This window comes from Salarias fasciatus, chromosome 5 (genome assembly GCF_902148845.1).
Source record: "Salarias fasciatus chromosome 5, fSalaFa1.1, whole genome shotgun sequence".
Taxonomy (NCBI): domain Eukaryota; kingdom Metazoa; phylum Chordata; class Actinopteri; order Blenniiformes; family Blenniidae; genus Salarias; species Salarias fasciatus.
The window spans coordinates 32,610,330-32,634,530 of record NC_043749.1 but is presented as its reverse complement, the minus strand read 5'-3'; the positions used below and the strand labels follow the sequence as shown (position 1 = coordinate 32,634,530).

General features: G+C 44.4%; 1 long non-coding RNA gene across 1 annotated transcript; it reads left to right on the top strand.

Annotated features, from left to right (window-relative positions):
• Positions 1-6,867: 6,867 nt before the first annotated feature.
• LOC115389333 (uncharacterized) lies at positions 6,868-8,356 on the top strand. The gene is made up of 3 exons (XR_003931571.1): positions 6,868-6,995; positions 7,574-7,643; positions 7,753-8,356. It is a non-coding gene; the product is annotated as an uncharacterized LOC115389333 (long non-coding RNA).
• Positions 8,357-24,201: the final 15,845 nt, after the last annotated feature.

Below are 24,201 nucleotides of genomic sequence, written 5' to 3'. Positions count from 1 at the left end.
ACAGACGATGGAGTCCTGGACTCTACAGTCACTGCCCCTGTGTCCATGCAGTGGTTTTCTATGAAAACCACCCTGAAGATTCCCAACATCATGATTTGGTTTCCTTTTGAAATGTAACACGCTCTGTGTGTGTGTGTGTGTGTGTGTGTGTGTGTGTGTGTGTGTGTGTGTGTGTGTGTGTGTGTGTGTGTGTTCCTCCTGACGCCTGTCAGTGGAAAGCGAAGCTGCAGCCTGCGGGGTTTTTCTCTCATCTGCTTCATGAAAGTTCAACAAGTGACGACATCTTCCGGGAAAGTTCCTCCCTCGTCCTCCGTTCTCCCCCCCCTCCCCGGTGGAACCGTCACACACTCCAGTGTTCCGGTGTTGCCCTCCCTCCTCCTCCCATCCAGCTCTGACCCGTCTGCTCTCGTGTTTGAAACCTGGAGGTTCTGGATCTGACGTTCCTCTGAGCAGCTTCAACAGCCGCTCCAGTCCGCCGCAGAACCAGAACCTCACGGAACAGCATGAGGCTCACATCCAGCAGACACACGGTCTGATTCCACTGCCAGGCTCAAAGGAACTGGGGCCAACACCAGAGCCGCCAATCAGCAGTCAGCAGTTCCAGAGACTAGAGAACCTCCTGGACTACAGAGACCAGAGACTAGAGAACCTCCTGGACTGATAAGAAGAAGGTCTCAGACTCAGTTCCACACATGGAGACTGGACTCTCTGGAACTGGACCAGACCAACAGACACTGAGAACCTTCAAGGGACTGTAGACTGGAGAGACCTGACTCGGTGTGTGTGTGTGTGTGTGTGTGTGTGTGTGTGTGTGTGTGTGTTGGCTCTGGGAGCAGCAGACCTTCTTTTCTGTGGAATTTAAACGGTGAAACTTTTGAGGTGAGAAAAGCTTCAGTCTGTCAGAGCTGCTTGTTTTTTCATGGTGTCATTTCAACACTTCATTGGTGGCTGTTTTCTGATGCTAACAGGCTAACTCGCTGACAGGCTAACAGGCTAGCAGACCCGGCTTGTTGGATCCTTCAGCTCAGCTGTTTTACATTTATGGAAATGACCCGACGGAAGGTTCCTGTTCCTGTTTCTCGCTCCGTGACGCTGACGGGGATTTCCAGACGGTTCCCTTCACCTCATCGTCGCCCGGTCCTCACTTCTCTGTTCTCTGCGTCAGGCCGAGGACGAGACGAGACGAGACGAGGACGAGGACGAGACGAGGATGAGGACGAGACGAGAGGAGGATGAGACGAGGATGAGGATAAGACGAGACGAGGACGAGATGAGGACGAGATGAGGACAAGGATGAGTACGAGATGAGACAAGACGAGGATGAGGACGAGACGAGGACGAGATGAGGACGAGACGAGGATGAGTACGAGACGAGACGAGACGAAGACGAGACGAGGACGAGACAAGACGAGGACGAGACGAGGACGAGACGAGGACGAGATGAGGACGAGACAAGGACGAGACGAGGACGAGACGAGACGACGACGAGACGAGATGAGGACGAGTCGAGGACAAGGATGAGGACGAGACGAGACGAGGATGAGACGAGACGAGGATGAGGATGAGGACAAGTCGAGGACGAGGATGAGGACGAGACGAGATGAGGATGAGACAAGGATGAGACAAGGACGAGACAAGGACGAGACGAGGACGAGACGAGGACGAGAATGAGACAAGGATGAGGACGAGACGAGAGGAGGATGAGACGAGGATGAGGAAGAGAAGAGACGAGGACGAGGACGAGACGAGGATGAGGACGAGACGAGAGGAGGATGAGACGAGGATGAGGATGAGACGAGACGAGGACGAGGACGAGATGAGGACGAAATGAGGACAAGGATGAGTACGAGACGAGACAAGACGAGGATGAGGACGAGACTGGACGAGGACGAGATGAGACGAGACGAAGACGAGACGAGGACGAGATGAGGACGAGGATGAGTACGAGAGTACGAGACGAGGACGAGACAAGACGAGGACGAGACAAGGACGAGACGAGGACGAGATGAGGACGAGACAAGGACGAGACGAGGACGAGACGACAACGAGACGAGGATGAGGACGAGTCGAGGACAAGGATGAGGACGAGACGAGACGAGGATGAGGACGAGACGAGACGAGGATGAGACGAGGATGAGACGAGACGAGACGAGGATGAGGATGAGGACAAGTCGAGGACGAGGATGAGGACGAGACGAGATGAGGATGAGACGAGGGCGAGACGAGGACAAGACGAGGACGAGACGAGGACGAGACGAGGACGAGACGAGGACGAGACGAGGACGAGAACGAGACGAGGACGAGGATGAGACGAGGACGAGACAAGGAAGATACGAGGACGAGAACGAGACGAGGACGAGATGAGGACGATACGGGGATGAGGACGAGACTAGGACAAGACAAGGACGAGATGAGGACGGGACGAGGACGAGATGAGGACGAAACGAGGACAAGACGAGGACGAGGATGAGACGAGACGAGGACGGCTGAAAGGAAAGTGGAACTTTGTTTGGTTTTCCCTCTCAGGTCTGAGCTGAACTTTGATCTTCTCCTTCTTCTGTTTGCTTTTCTCCTCCAGCCTCAGGAGAGACACACAAAGAACGACTGACGCAACAACCGGCTGATACAACAACACAACACCGAGAGACGACTGGCTGAGAGGAGAGCTGAATGACACCAGGAACAAGAACCACAATTAGACACACAGCAGCCACAAAAAGACACAACAACCACAGACACACAACAACAGTGGGACACAGTGATCTGGGCCTGGTCTCTCGTCCTCAAACAGGATTTTTTTACTTGTATGATCCTGTTTCTGAATCTGATGGAAGTGAAGTCACACACACACACACACACACACACACACACACACATACACACACACACACACACACACACACACACACACACACACACACACGCTCAGTCTCGTATTTCTATCCTTGTGGGGACCGTCCATTGACTCCCATTCATGTCTAGCCCCTAACCCTAACCCTTACCCTAACCCTAACCCACACCACAACAAAGCCTAACCCTAAAGAAATGTTTTTGCACTTTTACTTTTTTCAGTAACAACAACATGGTCAAGAAAACACTGTTTCTCCTACTTAGGACCGGAAAAAGGTCCCCACAAGGCACGTCGTTCCACGTTTTGCTATCCTTGTGGGGACATTTGGCCCCAACAAGGATAGAAATACGAGAACACACACACACACACACACACACACACACACACACACACACACACAGGTAGAAGAGTGCTCTAAAGTTCTGACAATGTTCTGACGCCTCACCTGTGTTCGGGCGCCCCCTGCTGGTCACTCTGGAGAAACACATGGTGAATAAAGATGCTGGAGTTGGAACCCGTGGATTTCTCAGGGTGAGGCAAAAGTACTCACCACTGCACCACCGTCTAAAACAGCCGGTCTGTTCAAACCGGCTGCAGCCTGCAGGCTGAAAGCGCGTGTTCAATATTACCCATCATGCATTGCGAATCTCCAGCAAAATAGCGGAAGAGCAGCAGCGAGCCGGGAATAACTTAATACGTTTTTATTTATTCTTCAGTGATCAGAAAGACGACAGGAAAGGAAAAAGCACAATAAGAGACATTAAAAAAAGTATTACAAAGCGTCTGGTTACCATGGTTACCATGGTTACCGTGGTAACGACCAGGGGTCACATGATCAGCGCTGAGGAAAAAAGTAGGGAGCTGCGAGTCCGAATCCCAACGGATTCAGGCCACTAAAGTCCACTATGTGGTCCAGCTCTGTGGAGACTGAGGGGTCAGGGGTCAGGGGTCGGGGGGACATTCTGACACAGCCCTCTTCACCAATCAATACTCCATCCATTCCAACACTTCAGATCAACCAATCACAGCTCCTCCTCTGTCCACGTGATGCCATCATGTTGGTCATGGACCAATCACATTTCATCTGGTTTTCAGTGTTCAGTATGGAGACGACCTGCCGTGGGGGACGCCACGTTAGCTCCGCCCACCTTTGTATACAGCCTACCAACACTGTGGGGGACGCCACGTTAGCTCCACCCACCTGTGCCTCCAGTCAGTGGGCCGCCCAGCAGCAGGTGAACAGTGGTTCCTGCTGGGCGCCGGTTCTCTCGGGTGTTCAGGTCAGTCATCAAACACTCGGTTCTATCATCAGTAACTGAACATGACCTTAAAGAGGCTCCAAGTTCTCTGACATATTTAATCCTTTTTTTTAAAGTGATGCTATAGTTACTTTACCAGGTAATTCGTTACTTTTCAAATATTGTAACTCAGTTACTAACTCAACTTTTTTGAAGATGTAACTAATAACTATAACTAATTCCTTTTCTAAAGTAATCTGCCCAACACTGCTGAATTTACTGAAACAGATCAAGTCCAACTAGTTTGAACGAAAAGAACATCTGGAAGGTTCCTCATACTGTATGTTCCTGATTTGTTCCAGTCAGGGTCCTGATCTGTTCTTGATACGTATGTTCCTGATATGTTCCTGATATGTTCCTGATATGTTCCTGATATGTTCTTGATATGTTCCTGATATGTTCCTGATCTGTTCCTAATATGTTCCTGATCTGTTCCTGATATGTTCCTGATATGTTCTTGATATGTTCTTGATATGTTCCTGATATGTTCCTGATATGTTCTTGATATGTTCTTGATATGTTCCTGATATGTTCCTGATCTGTTCCTAATATGTTCCTGATTTGTTCCTGATATGTTCTTGATATGTTCCTGATATGTTCCTGATATGTTCTTGATATGTTCCTATATGTTCCTGATATGTTCCTGATATGTTCTTGATCTGTTCCTGATCTGTTCCTAATATGTTCCTGATATGTTCCTGATATGTTCTTGATATGTTCCTGATATGTTCCTGATATGTTCCTGATATGTTCTTGATCTGTTCTTGATATGTTCCTGATATGTTCTTGATCTGTTCCTGATATGTTCTTGATATGTTCCTGATATGTTCCTGATATGTTCCTGATATGTTCTTGATCTGTTCCTGATCTGTTCCTGATATGTTCTTGATATGTTCCTGATTTGTTCCAGTCAGGGTCCTGATCTGTTCCTAATATGTTCCTGATATGTTCATGATATGTTCCTGATATGTTCCTGATATGTTCTTGATATGTTCCTGATATGTTCTTGATATGTTCCTGATATGTTCTTGATATGTTCCTGATATGTTCCTGATATGTTCTTGATATGTTCCTGACATGTTCCTGATCTGTTCCTAATATGTTCCTGATATGTTCCTGATATGTTCCTGATATGTTCCTGATTTGTTCCAGTCAGGGTCCTGATCTGTTCCTAATATGTTCCTGATATGTTCCTGATATGTTCATGATATGTTCTTGATATGTTCCTGATATGTTCCTGATATGTTCCTGATATGTTCCTGATTTGTTCCAGTCAGGGTCCTGATCTGTTCCTAATATGTTCCTGATATGTTCCTGATATATTCTTGATATGTTCCTGATATGTTCCTGATATGTTCCTGATATGTTCCTGATTTGTTCCAGTCAGGGTCCTGATCTGTTCCTGATATGTTCCTGATATGTTCCTGATATGTTCATGATATGTTCTTGATATGTTCCTGATATGTTCCTGATATGTTCCTGATTTGTTCCAGTCAGGGTCCTGATCTGTTCCTAATATGTTCCTGATATGTTCATGATATGTTCCTGATATGTTCCTGATATGTTCTTGATATGTTCCTGATATGTTCTTGATATGTTCCTGATATGTTCCTGATATGTTCTTGATATGTTCCTGATATGTTCTTGATATGTTCCTGATATGTTCCTGATATGTTCTTGATATGTTCCTGACATGTTCCTGATCTGTTCCTAATATGTTCCTGATATGTTCCTGATATGTTCCTGATATGTTCTTGATATGTTCCTGATATGTTCCTGATATGTTCCTGATTTGTTCCAGTCAGGGTCCTGATCTGTTCCTAATATGTTCCTGATATGTTCCTGATATGTTCATGATATGTTCTTGATATGTTCCTGATATGTTCCTGATATGTTCTTGATATGTTCCTGATATGTTCCTGATATGTTCTTGATATGTTCCTGATATGTTCTTGATATGTTCCTGATATGTTCCTGATATGTTCTTGATATGTTCCTGACATGTTCCTGACATGTTCCTGATATGTTCTTGATATGTTCCTGACATGTAATATATAATATATATATAATTTATAATTTATGTAAATGATTTTTCAAATTCTTCTTCAGTTCTTTATAAAGTTGTCTTTGCAGATGACACAAATTTATTCCTATCTCACAAAAACCTGGAACAACTCCATAATACTGTAAATCGGGAATTGGAAAAAGTTGATACCTGGTTTAAATGTAATAAATTATCACTGAACACAGTGAAAACCAAATTTATCATATTCCGCTCAAGTAAATGTCGGAAAAGCCTTGAAAACATACAAATTAAAATAAGCAATTGCGTACTTGAACGAGTGGAATCTATTAAATTTCTTGGCATCCAAACTGATGAACATTTAAACTTCAGCAAACACCTTGATTACCTAACAATGAAACTATCTAAATATGTTGCCCTGTTACTTAAAGGTCCCATATTATGCTAAGTTTCAGCAAGTTCCAGTGGGTCTCAGAGGTCCAACACCAGTCTATTTGATGTTTTTTGCCTAAAAATCCAGTTTTTTCCTGGACTTCAGCCAGCCTGAAGTCCCCTCTCCTGAGCTCTGCTGAGAACAGGCCGTTTCTGGTCTGTAGCTTTACATTCTAATGAGCTTCTCTGACCACGCCTCCTCCACACCATATATGGGAGAGGGCGTGGCTCTCGCTCTGGTATCATGCTGTAATGTTGACACACGCAGAGCCGGCATGTCTGCTATGAACTCTGTGGTTCAGCCAGACCAATCTGATCCAGAGTCTGACCCAGAAGGAGAGGCCCCTGAAGAAATCCAAACTCTGCGGCTGCAGCAGGACGTTTCTGAATGGTAAGTTCTCGATAGTATGTGTCCCTGATATTTTTCTTTTTACTTTTTTTGTGTGTTGTTGCACAATAACTTATGCAGCTAGGTCACGTTAGCTCCTGCTAACGGTTACATCTCCGCTGTCGTCTCGTTACTTGGAGCTCTTTTGTTGAATGCGCACGATTGTGAAAAGCTGATAGTTATCTGTCATGACTGTATTCTTGCAGTCTACGGAGAAAAGGTGTCGTCAGAGGACTGTTACTAGCCTCCGCTGTCTGTTGACAAAGGCCAGAAAAAATCTTGTTTGTGATGTTTAGAGCAGAGTCGTTTGTCATCACAGCTCCCTGCCATTTCTTTTTCACATCATTATGTACTGATTTAGCGTAAATATGCCTGTATCAATAACCTTTTAGTCAGTTTTCATAATTGGAGTCGGTGCACAGTGTTCTGGAAGCTACACTGTTCTCCATGTCCACATCAGTCACATGCTATAAATGAGATATTTCTTGCACCTGAAGTGGCTTTAGGCTCAGGTTACTTCTGATCCACCTCTGCTTGTCCACTCATTTTTTGTTGAAATGTTCACTTTTCTCATTGGATAGGTGCAGCTGTGGAAACTGAGCTACCATGCCCACAGAAGCTGAGAATATCTGCTGTTTGGAGATACCACAGGTAGCTTCATCTATACCCAAACTGAAAATAATTTGTCTTGATTAGGCTCCATGTTACATTTACAGTATAAAACACAGTACATACATTTACCTTCTGTAATTCCCTGTAGGTCACCAGACGGCTGCGGGAGGTGGAGGAGCAGCCGTCCTGTATGGTGGACCATCCTGGGTTGGAGCCTGTTTGCCTCAGTGTGTACTCTCTGCAGAAAGCCTGCCAAATGTATGGTGCTGACTATGGTCCTTTACAGCTGAGAGGAATACACCAGTATGCTATGCTTTGTATCTAAATCAAAAATGTAGTCTTACTTTGCTTCAGTGAGCATAATCTTACAATTGTAACAAAACGTGATGAGGTGAATTGATTTTGCTTTTTTAAAACTGCATATTTCTTCCAAAAGCCGTTGATCTGTACATCATTCATGTAATCACAGAGTGCCTTCGGTAGACAAGCATTTATTGACATCACACACTTTACATATGACCATAACACGGGGCCAGCCTATGACTGGCGGTGACCTCCTCTGTCAGGCCGCTGAACTGTGCAGTCAGGTCCTCTGGAACGGGGATGGCCAGGACTGCCTCTGTGTATGGAGCCGGATCCTTGAAGATTTCTTCAAAAATGAGGTCCATCATCTCAGCAACATACCCTGTTTCAGAACAGACATGCACAAAGAAACCGTTGTTTTTGTTTTGTTTTTTTAATTTTACAATGACAGAGTTTTTTCCTAAATACGTCCTGGTGTTTGACACTTTATCTGATTCACTGTTTTCACAAGGTTGTTTTTGGTGTGTTGAAGGTTCTTTCCAAAACACGTTCCGGTTGAAAAAATTAATAAAAGAATATGACACTTACGGAATGTTGGCTCTGTCTTTAGTTGTTTTGCTCTGCATCCTCCCTTCATGGCCTTTGGAAAGTGGACCTTGAAGAGGGGCACGCCTTCGTTCTGGCTTGTGGTCGGTTGGCGTTTTCATTATAACACATGGCAGCCAGGTAGAGTCTGGAAGTACAGGAAAGAGAAAATCAAAGATGTTAACACTGACAGACACTTTTCGCTAGACACTCACACAATTTCTATGTAACCAGTTTATTTTCCCTTTAATTTCAGTGAAATATAAAAACCTGGAGAGTCTGCCCTCATGTCGCCACAACGATTACTTTGTCGTCCTGACTGAGCCGCTGCAGCATCACATCCTGCAGTGTCTTCCAGTGGCGAATGACTGCAGGCTCAATGAAGGATCTGGCACGCCGGCGAAACGGGTCATATTGTCATAGTTAGAACCATATTGACAGAGTCAAAGGAAATGTCACAGAGTTTGAATGGTCATAGGTGGAGTCCTGCCCTTTTGAAGATGCCACTGAAGAGGTGTCCTGTAATGGATCTGAATCCAGCTCCTGCTCCTCGTCCAGGTCGAGACGAGATCTCTCTGAAGGTCTCTTTACTGGTGTTGATGATAAATAAAAAGGATCTGTAGTGGATGTCCCAACACCAACATCCTGGCAGGACACCGTAGCCTGGACACCTGTGAAAAAATACAATTTTTACTAAAGGAAGTCTTTCCATGACACATAAAGACAGTAATACATTACATTATAGGTGAATAGTATTATAACAGGTAAATGATTACTAACTTCATCAACAATAAATGAACTACACTTGACTACAGACCTTTACTTCTGACATGAGACTGTAGAGTCCTCCAGGACAGCTGTGTGCCTCCAGAACGGGTCTCCACTGGGTCAGTCTGGCAGGCAGCATCCCTCAATGCAGGAACATCTGTGGCTGCAGTTGATGTGCTGGCCTGTAGACAGGAAACAGAGGTTAGTAAAGTAAAGTAAAGTAAAAGTTTATTTATATAGCACATTTACAAGCGGCTTAGCCGTGCCAAAGTGCTTCACACAAGTGCAGAGAATAGAAACAAACAAAAAACGGTGAAAAGACAAAACAGCACAAACAAATTAAAACACATCTCAAACTCGAGCGCCAAGGAAAGACCTAGCTGAAGGCCAAGGCAAAGAGGTGGGTCTTCAGCAGTGATTTAAAAATTCCCACAGACTCGGCCGCACGGATGTGGGGGGGAAGGGAGTTCCACAGCCTCGGGGCAGTAACAGAAAAGGCTCTGTCCCCCCTGGTTTTTAGCCTGGTCCTGGGAATGAAGAGGAGGCGTTGGTCAGCCGACCGTAACGCTCTGGAAGAGTTGAGGGGGCGGAGAAGATCGGTCAGGTAGGGAGGGGCGAGGAGATGAAGAGATTTAAAAACTGTTAAAAGAATTTTGAAATCAATGCGGTGGCGGACGGGGAGCCAGTGAAGGGAAGCGAGAACCGGAGTGATGTGAGCGTGTTTTTTGGTGGAGGTGAGGAGTCGGGCGGCAGAGTTCTGGACGAGCTGCAGGCGGTGGAGTTGGGCTTTATCAATACCGGTGTAAAGACTATTGCAATAATCCAGGTGTGAGGTGACAAAGGCGTGAATGGCCTGCTCTAGCCCCGCCTGGGGAAGGTAAGTTTTAATTTTGGCTAAAGTCCTCAGGTTGAGAAAACTTCTTCTGATGACTGCGCTGATCTGCTGCTCGAACTTGAAGGAACTGTCGAAGACCACACCAAGATTCCTGACAGCTGGCTTGGACTTCAAGGCAAGAGTACCCAGGGCGTTGGAGAGAAATGCTGGGGCGGCTTTGCCAAATACAATAACCTCAGTCTTATCCTCATTGAGGTTGAGGAAATTTGCTGTCATCCATGCCTTAATGTCAGACATGCAGTCAAACAGAGGCTGGAGAGCAGCAGGGTCGTCGGCCTTGAAGGGGAGGTACAACTGAACGTCGTCCGCGTAGCAGTGGAAGGAGATATTATATTTATTTATAATATCTCCTAAGGGCAATATGTATAGGATGAACAGAATGGGGCCTAATATGGAGCCTTGAGGCACACCGCAGGAGAGGGGGGCTGCAGAGGAGGTGAAGTCTCCCAGCTGAACAGAGAAGCTCCTGTCAGTCAGGTAGGAACGGAAAAATTCCAGAACTGTACCTCTGATGCCCAGGTGTTCGAGGCGAGACAGTAGGACCCTGTGGTCCACTGAATCGAAGGCGGAGGTGAGATCGAGAAGCACCAGGACCACAGGGCTACCTGAGTCCGTAGCTAAGAGCAGGTCGTTAAGGACTCTCAGGAGGGCAGTCTCTGTGCTGTGGCCAGATCTGAAACCGGACTGGAATTTTTCAAAGCTGTTATTATCTGTTAAGAATGGTTGCAGCTGGGAGTATACTTCACGCTCGATGACTTTGGAGAGGAAGGGCAGTTTGGAGATGGGCCTGAAGTTTGCAACGGAGGAGGGGTCGAGGTTGGGCTTTTTTAATAGAGGGTGCACCACAGCATGCTTGAACGCTGGCGGGACACAACCAGTGGACAAGATGCAGTTGACTATTGAAAGGAGGAAGGGGGCAACTGAGTCAAGGACTGTTGGATCCTTGAGAAGGCGCGAAGGTAGGCAGTCAGAGGGGCAGTTGGAAGGCCGCAGGTGCCTGACTACGGCAGAGAGAGAAGCTACCGAGGCGGGTTCAAATCGTGAGAATGTTGCTGACAGGGGGAGGGGGGGAGGGATGGGGGGTGAGAAGGGGCCAGTAGAGGGCCTGAGTGCGGCGATCTTGCTAATGAAGAATTGTTGGAAGGTATCACAGAGGGCAGTGGAGGGCCTGACGGGGGGATCATTACGGGGGTTGATGAGGGAATTCAGTGTGTGAAAGAGAACCTTACAGTTACACCTGCATCTTCCCAAATACATAGTTACAACAGCAACAAATACTGCAAAAATGACATGTGCACCTTTGTTTACTGTCTTTCATGATAGGATGAACTGATTCATCCAGGTGTGTCTGACCAGTTCATCCTGTCATGAAAGACTGGAAATAAAGGTTCTGTCAGAACTTCAGGAAGTAGTGGAGCTGTGCATCTCGACCACTGTATCCCCCCCTTCACTTATTCCCTGTAATCCAACTACTACTACTATCAGGGAACAAAAACTATCGTTAGCATCTTGGTGCTAAGTAAAGGCTAATGCATGATGAGGTGTACATTATCACCGTCCGCATCGTCCATACATTATCCCTTACGTATATAATGCCCGTTTTACATGAAATATATGTTCATACGGCAGTGTTTACTGCAAGGAAAGAAGTTTGATCGGGGGGGGGGGGGGGGGGGGTGTCGTTGCTAACGCTGCTAACGGCTAACACTGCTAACACTGCCGTGTTCGACTGTCGGAGAGTTTTTTTTTCCTCTGGTGGAAATCCTGATACGTCAAGCAAGAGAAGGAGAGAATAGATTTTTCTCATTTTGGGGGGGTTTGTGCACAGGCTCAGGACGCATATTACTGTTACAAAACCATTGTAAAGTGGATTTTGCATAATATGGGACCTTTAAGGTGAGACATTTCCTTCCCCTTGAGGCCCTTCTGACTTTATATAGGTCCATATTTGAACCTCATCTAGATTATTGCAGCATCACATGGTGTAATACTTACCCCCGTTACCTCCTACAATTGCAAGTTCTACAAAAGAAGGCTATCAGAGCCATTTCTTGGGCTAAGTATAACTGTCCGTCGGACCCTCTCTTCTGTAAACATCGGCTTCTGAAACTCACTGAGTGCAACTTATTTCACAATGCCTGTACCATGTATAATGCAGTGTATAGACTCTGTCAGTTCATTCCTGTTTCTACCTCCTCTCATGATTACAACACAAAGGGAAAATCACTGTTAAAGGGTAAAAATAGGAAGTTGAAATGCACCAGTTTTAGTGTAACATGTAAGGGTCCACAGATTTGGAATGAGCTGAGTGAAGACCTTGAAATGTCTAGGTCTTTGCCCATTTTCAAAAAGAAACTTAAACTTAATCTCCTTGAAAAATATAATGGAACCCCGACGAGCTGAAGGCTTATTTATGTCCTCTGAAGCCCATGAGTAATCTGTATGTAATGACATGTTGATGTGTGTTTATCTGGCTGATGATTGAAGCAAACACTGTTGCCGTGCGCAGGTAGGATTAGTGTAGCGTAGGTAACAGCTTAGGTAACTGTAGGCTGAATTTCTGTGATTTTCTGTGTTTAATGTAAAATTCTCTTATCTTAATGCTATAAGAGCCCCGTCAATAAGCACCGGTCTGCTTCCAAGGGTGTCCCTAGTTACAAAATGATTGTTGTGAAATGTACAGTAAGTGTCTGTGTGACATTTTTGTCATTTTGCAATTTGTAATTTTGTAATAAAGAAGATGATGATGAGCCAGCCTGGTTTTAGAGTAATGGCACCTGAACAAGACTTTGACCTGGACCAATGTCAAACGAGCACAAATGTCTTATGAATAAGTTTCAAAGCAGAATCCCATCAGGATTGGTCGACGACCGCTCCGGGTTCCGTCTCCCAGGCTTGCTTTACTTTTGTGGTTAAATAACTATCATATGATTGAATAATGTTATATATTTTAGAAGTCACTGAGGGGGTGAATTGTTAAAGTTCGATCCACGGCTGCTCGGGTGGGAGGTAAGGACGACGGGAGAATAATGCTTTGGCACAATTTCTCACTTGGAAATATCTAAATAGATGAGTAGGCGGAAGATCAAAGTTACGCGATCAATCTGCAAAAGAATAAAAAAATCCTTTTTCGTAGAAATCCTTAAAGCTTCTCAATCCTTTATCATGCCATGCTTTAAAAACTGGATCCGTAAGTGAAGGTTTGAACCGATGGTTCTAAAGAAACGGTGCTAAAGGTGTAGATTCAATACATTTGAAATGCCTCCGAAACTGAAAAAACATTCTGAAAGTTGAAATCACCACCAAGTTATCAGAAAGGCCAGAGGACAGAAACAGAGCCGGTCAACAGAGCAGAGGGAAGACGAGGGGCTCCACAGCGACTCACAACACACCAGGGCGCCTCCACTGGCTGCGACCAGTATGTCATTCTGGAAACGTTCACTGCCCAGTAAGAAAACTGGACATTTGGCAAGAACAAGCCAGCATCAAACATTCTGCTTGACTCCGGGTGTTCTGCCGTTCCACAGAAAGTGTGAAATAGTTGACTGAATCAATTTAAAAAATCATTTAGGCAAAAAAATAGGCAGGCACTGAAACAAAAATAGACATTTTGGTAGGACATTCATCTTCACTGTGTTTATTTTACCAATCAAAGTAAGAGGGAGACAAACAGTCAGTCACTGTCTGCTTTGATCAAAAATGCCATCTTTTAACATCTCCACTGAGGCAGTGGGCTGGTTTGCGTCGTACCTCCAGGACAGAGAACAGTGTGTTAAAGTAGGGGCATTCCACAGGGCTCTATACTGGGACCCTTACTGCTGAGTCTATTCATAAATGACCTGCCTAAAACCTGCGCTGCAGCTAACTGCCAACTATATGCGGATGATGCAGTTTTTTATGCAGCCGCCAAGGCCCAGAGCAGGCAGCGGACATTTTGTCTGCATGTGTGGCCGAGGGGAGTCAGTGGCTCACTCAAATCAGTGGGTGCTAAACTTAACAAAGACTGTCTCAACGTGTTTTTCTATCAGAAAACAAAACATAGAACAAAATTTCCAAAGAAACTTAGAAAATAAGAAGCTTACCACTGTGACAGAAATTAAATATCTTGGATTGGTCCCAGACCCCCAACTTAAATTTGATAAACACATTGAGAAAGTCTCAAAAACAGTTCAAAGCAATTTAAATTGTTTTAAATTAATTAGATCTTCCATCCCAAACCAGGCCGCCCTCCTGTACATGCAAGCTATGATATTCTCTCACATATCATCTTGCATGACAGCCTGGGCCCAGGACACTCCCTCAGCCACTGAACGCAGAGGTTCATTATACAATCAAACTGTAAAAATCATGGACAAAAAGCCAATCCGTACCCATCACTGCAATGTCCTTGAGAAGTATAAATTGTTAAGCTTTGAAAGCTTTGCAAATTTGTGTTTTCTCAAGCTAATATTTAAATGTATGAACAATCCAGCACCTGAGCCACTGACTTCATTTATTCAGAGACAAAACAGCCAGAGGGACGCCAGAGCATTTCCAAATCACAACTGCCGGGTCCCACGCTGCAATACTTCATCTGGACAATCCGCTTTCTCTTTTAAAAGTGTAAAGTTTAATTCTTTACCGACCGAGCTGAAGACCATATCTGAGTTTCAAGTTTTCACCTCCAGGCTTAAGTCTTGGCTTAAAAGTAATCAAGAGTGTCCTCATCAGTAAATAGCACTGTGAGTGAATGAGAACATGAGTGTGAGCGCTTTAATGTTTTTCCATGTTGTGTATAGTAGGCTTGTGTGTGGAGGGTGTGTGTGTGTGTGTGTAATCGTGACTTTTTAAGCATCTTTTAGATCTGCCTGTCTGAGGGTGGATTGATTATATGATTAGTGTTATTTTGTGTAGAAAAGCCCAACTGGGGACGGGAGCTGTGAATTAGCTCTGGCTATAAACTCTGATGCTCCACATCAGCTGCAAACATTGTTTAGTAACTATGTCTGTCTGCAACTGTCCCTATCAAATAAATAAATAAATAAAAATAAATAAAAAATAAGCCCATCTCTGAAAATCTGCCTTAAAGGTTGTATCGAGGATTTTCCACGAAGAGAAAAATTCCAGTGACAGTTAGTCCTTTTTGAAATGCTGCCATGCGTGACCCCCCCCCCCCCCCCCCCCCCCCCCCCCGCTCTCTCCGGAGGAACGCCTCCTCCTTAGCAGAAAGCAGCATGTAGCATGTAGCAACTTAGCATCATAGCGCTAACACATAGCTACCAACGTGTCCCTTTGAACAACACAAAACACAGCGAATAAGAGTAAAGCCCTGTCCCTGAGCCGTCCCTGAGCCGTCCCTGGTCTCGGTGGATCGGAGGAGGACGGGGAGGTTTGTGTGCAAGACGCTGGAGCTCACAGCTGATCTGTGTGGCTGCAGCCTGCAGGCGTAAACACACACACACACACACACACACACACACACACACACACACACACACACACCCTCCTCTCACTCTCCGGACTGTTTCATACAAGTCTTGTTTTAAGATTAAAACATACATTTTCACCAAATGGCAGCACGTTGCAGCTACATTAAGAAAAACTGTCTCAGGTCTGCAGGTGAAAAGGTGTTGATAGCGGCAGCAGAGCCTGGCGGGGGGGAGCGTGTGGGGGAGGGGGGACGAAAACGGCGTAGGAGCATGACAGCTATGCTACAAATGTAGAGAGGTTGATCGACACGTTAGAAAACCAATAGATAACAAGGCTACCTCCTTATTGATTGGCTAAAGTAATGTTGGTTTTACAACCTCCAGAGTTGATTAATTTCAATTTTCTTTTTGTTGATCAAGATAAAAACAAGGCTTCTACAGCTTAGTAACACCATTTTTTAGCTTTAATTCATTGTTGTTACTAATAAAGATCTTCTATACAACCTTTACCCTCAGATACCAGGGGGGAGAAATTGGCCGAATGAAGAGAGTTGAAGGCTCTCTGTAGCTGACGCTGTTTAAGAATCTGGTTGTTATGACAGCACAGGAAGCTGTATAGTTCATAATCGGAAAACAAATTTTAGTTTTGAAACTGATGTTCTAAAAACGATTCTGTCATATTGTTGATCATTTTGTGTGTTGAAAATTGATTAATTTAATTTAGTTTTGTTTGCCCGGATTGTTTAAGTTTCACTTGATGTCATGTGACTTGCGCATATCAGGAAGTGAGTAGCGCGGGAGAGAGAGAGAACCAGCGAGCGGGAAGCGGCCGATTAAACATACCAACTTCATTTAATCTTTCTGTTGGTCATCCAGGCGAACACGGTAACTATTCATTTGGATATATTTTCAAAGATCTGTGTATTTTGTTTATGAGAGATGTGAGAGACAGAGTTGATTGTTTATTTCCGTTTTGTGAATCAATGCGATTGTGTGTGTTATAGTTTTCACGGTGTTCCACGGTGCTCCACGAAATGACGTATCTTCTGTGAAGAATAAACCTTGATGTGGACATCAGTATGAAGCGTGGACTCTTTCAATGACCAGCAGTTATAGTGAAAACGTGGCCTAATCCATCCTCTGGAGGTGTGTCGTCTTCTGCGGTGGACTTCAGCGTCAGCGTGCCGATCTGCTTCATCCTCAGCGTCAAACCTCAGGCTTCAGCGAGCAGTTCTGCATCTTCTACAGCAGTGGAATACTGTTACAACGCGCAGTTCTGTTGTATCCTGTGGTGAGCTGTTGGTCCCAGCGTGCAGATCTACTCCATCCTCGGCAGTGGACTTCAGACTGTATCATCCCTTTGCAAGTTTCATCTCCTGTGGTGGGCCACAGGTTAAAGTCTGCATCTTCAGGTGAGACTGTGCCAAGTAAAATTAAAAAACCTCCAATAACGGATGGAAGATCCCACATCAAAGTAAAGAGAAACTGAACATTACAAAAGCAAAGCAACAAGGTTTGATACCACATATAAGAGACTGAATTTCAAGAGTTGAATAATTTTGTGTTGATGTTAATAGTGGTGAAGTTGCTTATTCATTTGATTTAAGACTGTAATGTTCACAAAGTAATAAGGTTTGGTTTCATTCATACTTGCATTATTGTGAAGATTTGAACAGCAAGGTTGAGAGTGATTTAAGTTTATTGGAGCAAAGTGTTTCATTTTCTATTGCTGTGTTGCAAGTTTATGGGTTTCTTAATTTTCTACTGTAAAAAGCAACTTGCTTCAGCTTTGCACACAGAAAAATGTCAGTTCATGGTGAATTTGTCTCACAGAGTGGTGAGTTAGATAAACAAGCAGAGGATGTTACCAAGCAGGAGCAATCTAAAACTGACAAAACTGAAACAGCGCTCACAGAGGCTAATTTAACTGAAGAAAATGCAGATAAAGCGAGAAAATCTTCCCGTGAGCGAAACTTAACCCCCAAAATGCTGGAGCTCAAAACTCAAGAATCAGCTAAGAGAGAAAAGAAGTTCATATCAGCATATGAAAAGTGGAAAACCCAAGCCAGAGAGGTTCGTACAAAACTAAAGCATGACTGCTCTGAGACTGATTTATTTAACATGATGGATGCAGTTGAAAAACTAGAGTCTGAACTGAAAGAGCTATACAGCAGTATAAGACTCCAAATGACACCCAGTCAAGAGATCAGAAGAAAAATAGATGCATGCACATCAGTAACTGGAAATTTAATGGGCCTAATGAAACTAAGGCTCACAGAAGAGGGAGAGGAATTTGATGCAGAGGCAGAGAAAGCAAGATTATGCCTACTGCTAGACAACGAATACACGAAGTCCATATATGGATCCTCATTTTCCAAAGCTGCTTCAGTTAGTCACGCCTCCAAGTGTGGCTCAGAGACCCCAAGCATTTCAGCCAAAAGAGCAGAGACAGCTGCAGAGTTAGCAGCAAAGAAAGCTGAAATTGAAATGGAAGCTGCAATTGATGCTCAACGTCAGCAACTCAAAAAACTGGAAAACCAAAGAGACGTTGAAATCATTGAGGCAAAACTCAGGGTGTACAATGAAGAGGAGTCAAAGATCAAAAATGAGAACAGAAGCCCCCCATGCAGTGAGTTATCGTGTGCTCGACAGTCCAATTCAGGATCTCAGGAAACTCAAGTCTCAGAACATGAAGCAATATTAGTGCAGACACTACAGGAATCAATGGCACTATCTCGTCTCCCTGTACCAGAACCTTCTGTCTTCCATGGTGATCCAATTAAGTTTACAGAATGGAGCACAAGCTTTAAAGCCCTAATAGAGAGACGATGCTCAAATCCTGCAGATAGGCTGTTCTATCTACAAAAGTATGTCAGTGGAGAGGCAAGGTCTGCTCTGGAAGGCAGCTTCTACAGGAAGGATGAAGAAGCTTACCAACAGGCTTGGGACAAACTAAATGCCAGGTATGGTCACTCTTTTGTAGTGCAACGTGCCTATAGAGACAAGCTTAACAAATGGCCGAAGATTGGTGGGAAAGAATATGTTAAGCTAAGAGAGTTCAGCGATTTCCTGCAAACTTGCAGTGATGCCATGCCTCACGTCAAAGGTCTCCAGGTTTTGAATGATTGTGAAGAGAATCAGAAGCTGCTTGTCAAACTACCTGATTGGATCACATCCAGATGGAATCGCTATGTCACAGAGCAATTAGACCAAGATAAAGATTATCCAAGTTTCAAAGAGTTTGCTTCATTCATCTCCAAAGAAGCTCGCATAGCATGCAATCCAGTGTCATCACTGCATGCACTAAAGCCTTCTGAAGAAAAGTCTTTCAGAGATTTAAAGAGACCAAAAGCAAACACCTTTGCTACAAGTGTAAAGGCTTCAGATGCAGGTCACACAACCAAAGTCATCGATTTTGATGACAAACCAAAAGATTCAAACAAAGATCCAAAGAAACCCAGCACACAAGTACACAATCCAAACCAATTCAAGTGTATTTGCTGTGGAGAAAGCCACTCAATCCATAAATGTCCAAGACTTCTGGAAAAATCTTTAGAAGACAGGCGAAAGTTTGTTCAGGACAGTAAACTGTGCTTTGCATGCATGAGAAAAGGACACATCTCAAAAGACTGCAGAAACAAAGCCACCTGTGGTATATGCAAAAAGCATCATCCAACGCTGCTGCATGAAGATCATCCACCCACAGAGAAGTCTTCTCTCCAAGGTGTCCCACAGGGAGGAGAAGCCACTTCTTCAATGTCATGCTGTGTCAAGGGAGATGAAGGTGGGAGCACATCAATGATCGTGCCAGTATGGATATCATCATCAAACACCCCAGATTCTGAAATCCTGGTATATGCCCTACTAGACACCCAAAGCAGTCATACATTTGTTGACAAAGAGGTATGTGAGAGAACAGGGGCTGTGATGGAACCAGTCAAACTAAAGCTCTCCACAATGATGGCAAAAGACTCGATTGTGGAAAGTCAGAGAGTGAGCGGACTTAAAGTAAGGGGCTTCAGTGCCAATAACTTCATCAACTTACCTCCTGCCTACACAAGAGATTTCATTCCCTTCGAACGTGCACACATCCCAACTCGTGAGACAGCCAGCAAATGTAATCACCTCAAGGCTATAGCTCCTGAAATGCCTTCGCTGATGGATTGTGAGGTTGGTCTTTTGATCGGCTATGACTGCTCCATAGCGCTTGCACCTCGAAAGGTCATCACTGGTGGTGATTATGAGCCCTATGCAGTCAAGACAGATTTGGGCTGGAGCATTGTGGGAAATACAGCACATAAAGCCAACTCAGAAGATGTGACTGGACTATGTCACCGTGTGTCTGTAAAAGAGCTTCCACCTGTCTCACCAGCCGCTGTTTTAAAGGTGCTCGAACAAGACTTTGTGGACACTAAACCAGGTGAAAAGAACATCTCACAGGAAGATATTCAGTTCTTGCAGATCTTAAAGGGAAGTATCCATCAGAATGAGTGTGGTCATCTCGAAATGCCCCTTCCCTTCAAAGCTCGTCCTCAGCTGCCTGACAATAAAAGGCTCGCTCTGACCAGGTTAAAGCACCTTAAAAGAAAACTGGACAGAGATCCCAAATTTAAAGGTGACTATGTGAAGTTTATGGAGGGCATCTTCAAAGACGGTGATGCTGAGAGGGCAGACGAACCTTCAGAGTCTGGGCATGTTTGGTACATCCCACACCAAGGGGTGTACCACCCCAGAAAACCAGATAAGATCAGGGTGGTTTTTGACTGCTCAGCGAAGTACGAAGGCACTTCCTTAAACGACCATCTGCTGACAGGACCTGACCTTACCAATGGGCTCACCGGAGTGCTCTGCCGTTTTCGGAAGCATCCCATTGTGATCACCTGCGATGTGGAGAAGATGTTCCACAGGTTCCATGTCAGCGAAAGAGACAGAGATTTCCTCCGCTTCCTGTGGTGGGATAATGGTGACACAGATTCAGAGCCCAGAGAGTACCGGATGAAGGTCCACCTATTTGGCGCATCATCATCCCCAGGCTGTGCTAACTATGGTTTGAAACATCTTGCCAGCCAGAATGAGAGTGAGCACCCTTCAGCAGCCAACTTCATCAGGAAGCACTTCTATGTAGATGATGGCCTCATAAGTGTGGAATCTGCAGAGGAAGCAGTTGAGCTGATAAAAGAAGCCCAAATGGTGTGTGGAGAAGGAAAACTACATCTTCACAAATTCACCTCAAACAACCGAGAAGTGCTGGAGTCCGTCTGTGCCACTGAACGTGCTGCTGAGGTCAAGAGTGTAAATCTCATCCATGATGATCTTCCAATGCAGAGTGTGCTCGGAGTAAGATGGAATGCAGAAAATGACACCTTCGGCTTCAAAGTCTCAGTTGAGGAGAAACCAGCTACACGATGTGGAACAGGGGAGCTGATGGTGGGAGATCCAGAGGTAAAAGCAACCCAAGTGCTGACAACTGAGGCTAAAAGGCATGTTAGTTTCCAAGAACAGCTGTCCCACTTCTCAAAATGGACTATTGCTGTAAGCGCAGTTGCTCGAATCCAGAGGTTAGCAAAGAGAGTAAAGCAAGCAGAACCTCCAAGTGTTGAAGAAAGAAGAAGAGCTGCACTTGCTGTTGTCAGGCTTGCTCAGCGTGATGCATTTGAAGAAGAGATGCACATGCTTGGCCAGGGAGCTGGTAAACTGCCTTATAACCATAAAGTCTTCCAGCTTGAACCACACCTCAAAGATGGTGTAATGAGAATGAGTGGAAGCTCGCCAGGGTACTTAAAGTACATGAGGATGATGATGGACTGGTACGAAGAGCAACAATACAGATCGGAGAGCGGAAGTTAGGAAAAGGTGGTGAACGCCTCAACAAACCATCTATCCTAGAAAGACCCATTCAGAAGTTAGTTGTTCTTGTAGAAAGCAGCTAAAAACAGCAAAAAAAAAAAAAAAAAAAAAAAAAAAAAAAAAAAGAAGAGAAACTTCTGCATCAGCCGGAGCTTCCAGTCATTAAATCATCAGTAACTACTTCCTCCAAGATTAAAAATTAAAGTGATTATTTTACTGTGTTTACAAGAAAGAGTTCAGAATTTGATTGTAGTTCATTATAAATGTACAGGTCAGTTTCAACAGATAAGTTAAACACCCCCCATACATCATATTTTCTTGTTTTTGATGGTCTCTGAAGGTTTTGACAAATACCTCTGAAATTACCTTTGCTTTAATTCATGAAGAGTGTAAAATATTCTGTAACGTTTCTGTTTGAAGTGGTGATTCAAAACCAAAGGTAATTTGGTGGGAGTGTAGCTGACGCTGTTTAAGAATCTGGTTGTTATGACAGCACAGGAAGCTGTATAGTTCATAATCGGAAAACAAATTTTAGTTTTGAAACTGATGTTCTAAAAACGATTCTGTCATATTGTTGATCATTTTGTGTGTTGAAAATTGATTAATTTAATTTAGTTTTGTTTGCCCGGATTGTTTAAGTTTCACTTGATGTCATGTGACTTGCGCATATCAGGAAGTGAGTAGCGCGGGAGAGAGAGAGAACCAGCGAGCGGGAAGCGGCCGATTAAACATACCAACTTCATTTAATCTTTCTGTTGGTCATCCAGGCGAACACGGTAACTATTCATTTGGATATATTTTCAAAGATCTGTGTATTTTGTTTATGAGAGATGTGAGAGACAGAGTTGATTGTTTATTTCCGTTTTGTGAATCAATGCGATTGTGTGTGTTATAGTTTTCACGGTGTTCCACGGTGCTCCACGAAATGACGTATCTTCTGTGAAGAATAAACCTTGATGTGGACATCAGTATGAAGCGTGGACTCTTTCAATGACCAGCAGTTATACTCTCACTATATCGACACCTAAGTACCTGAAGCCAGAGGGGCTGAACTTAAAGGGGCACAGCACGGTTTTAAATACTAAATTATCAACTATTCACACCCACACACGTTTTCACCTTTGCCTGATGCGCAACAAGAGCTATTTCTGCAAGATCGCAGTCGCTCCTATTGTCCTGTGCAGGGCGCTGAAGGCACAGCAGTATGACTGATTCGGGTACGAATCGCTCTGAGCCTGACGTAATGCGCCTCCCGCTGGCCTGGTATTCTTAAGTTTGGTTTTGTCCGCCATTACTCCGCCAGATGCTTAGCACAACTGAGCAGTACTGAGGATGGAGCTTCCAGAAAGTAAGAACAGACCGGCTTCTAGCACTGCCACAGCTCCACACAGACCCACCAGGCAGAAGAAACTTACATTTTACTGGAGCGCTGCTAAAAGAGCGAGGAAGGAGTTCCCCTCTTCTGTGCACGTACATGGACACAAGCCACAGACACGAGCTTTTCACTAGGCTACAGTGACACCTAAGGCCTGCAGGGGGCGCTGTTTCACATAAAATGAGCAAACTGCGCTGTGCTCCTTTAAAGGGAATATCTGACGGACCAAGTTGCATTGACAGGTTGTTACAGTTTCTGCCTGTTGCTTGAACACGTTTTGCAAAACTTGGCTCATTGTGTCAAAACTCTACACACAAGCAAATGAGACACAACTCTGGGAAATAAACCATTCACATCTCTGTCAAATTGAAACTCTATCAAAACCTGACAATCCTTTGTCAAAATGTCACTCTGATGACAAAATGATCCCCCTTGCATCATATGAAAACACTTTCAGATCGGCAGCAACACACCAGTCTACTTTATATAAAACACTGCCGTCTTTTGTTTTCACTCTTTTTATTCAGTTCCACAGAAGGCACGTTTTCACAACAACCAAAACATGAAATACTCAATCTGAAATCATTACAGTAGTGTATTTTACAGTACAGTAAATTCAGTTAAAGCAAAAATAAAACAAAAAATATACTGTCAACACAGAAAAGCACAATTGTGTGTGGGCTTACAGTTTTTTTCGATTACTAAAACACAAAAAGCAAAAATTTGGCACAATTTTCACAATTGCACCCATTCTGTCCTGTAAATGTGAAGGACTGTAACAGTCAGCTGTACTTATTCATGTGGAAGTTCTTTCACCCTGACACTGTTCCTCTCAAATGGGAGCCTGTACAGTCGCTTCATGGTCATGTTGTGCTTTACCCAGATGCGTCCGACAGCGGAAACGCTTATTCGATCCAAGTTGTTGAATACGTTCCAATCTGCAAGTATGTGTTGCTGTAGCTGGTTGTTTGCTCTGACTGGGTTCACTGTGGACAGTTCCTGCACTCTAAAAAATGATTCATGGGGTTAGTTAGTTGAGCTTAAAAGAATACTCCGAAGATTTTGGACCCACGCCCTATCCCGATCATTTACAGAGTGAGATAAGCTCATAAATACCTTTTTTGTGTTCGTTTGTCCAGCGGCTGGCTAACAGCTGTTAGCATCGTAGTTAGCTTAGCTCAACTACGGCAGGTGAAGAGGAGACAGAGCCAGACTGAGAAAGTGGACAAAATCCTCCTTCCAGTGGTCCAGGGGACGGCGAAGTAAATCTGAATGGTTATAAAACATTTTAACAGAAGTGTTTTCTTTTCAATCCCTTAAAATAATGTTTTGATACACAGATCTGCACAAGCATAGCGCTCCGCGGAAGGATATGCCGGCGCACAGCGGCTGAGTCCATGCTTCTGCTGCTGTGCT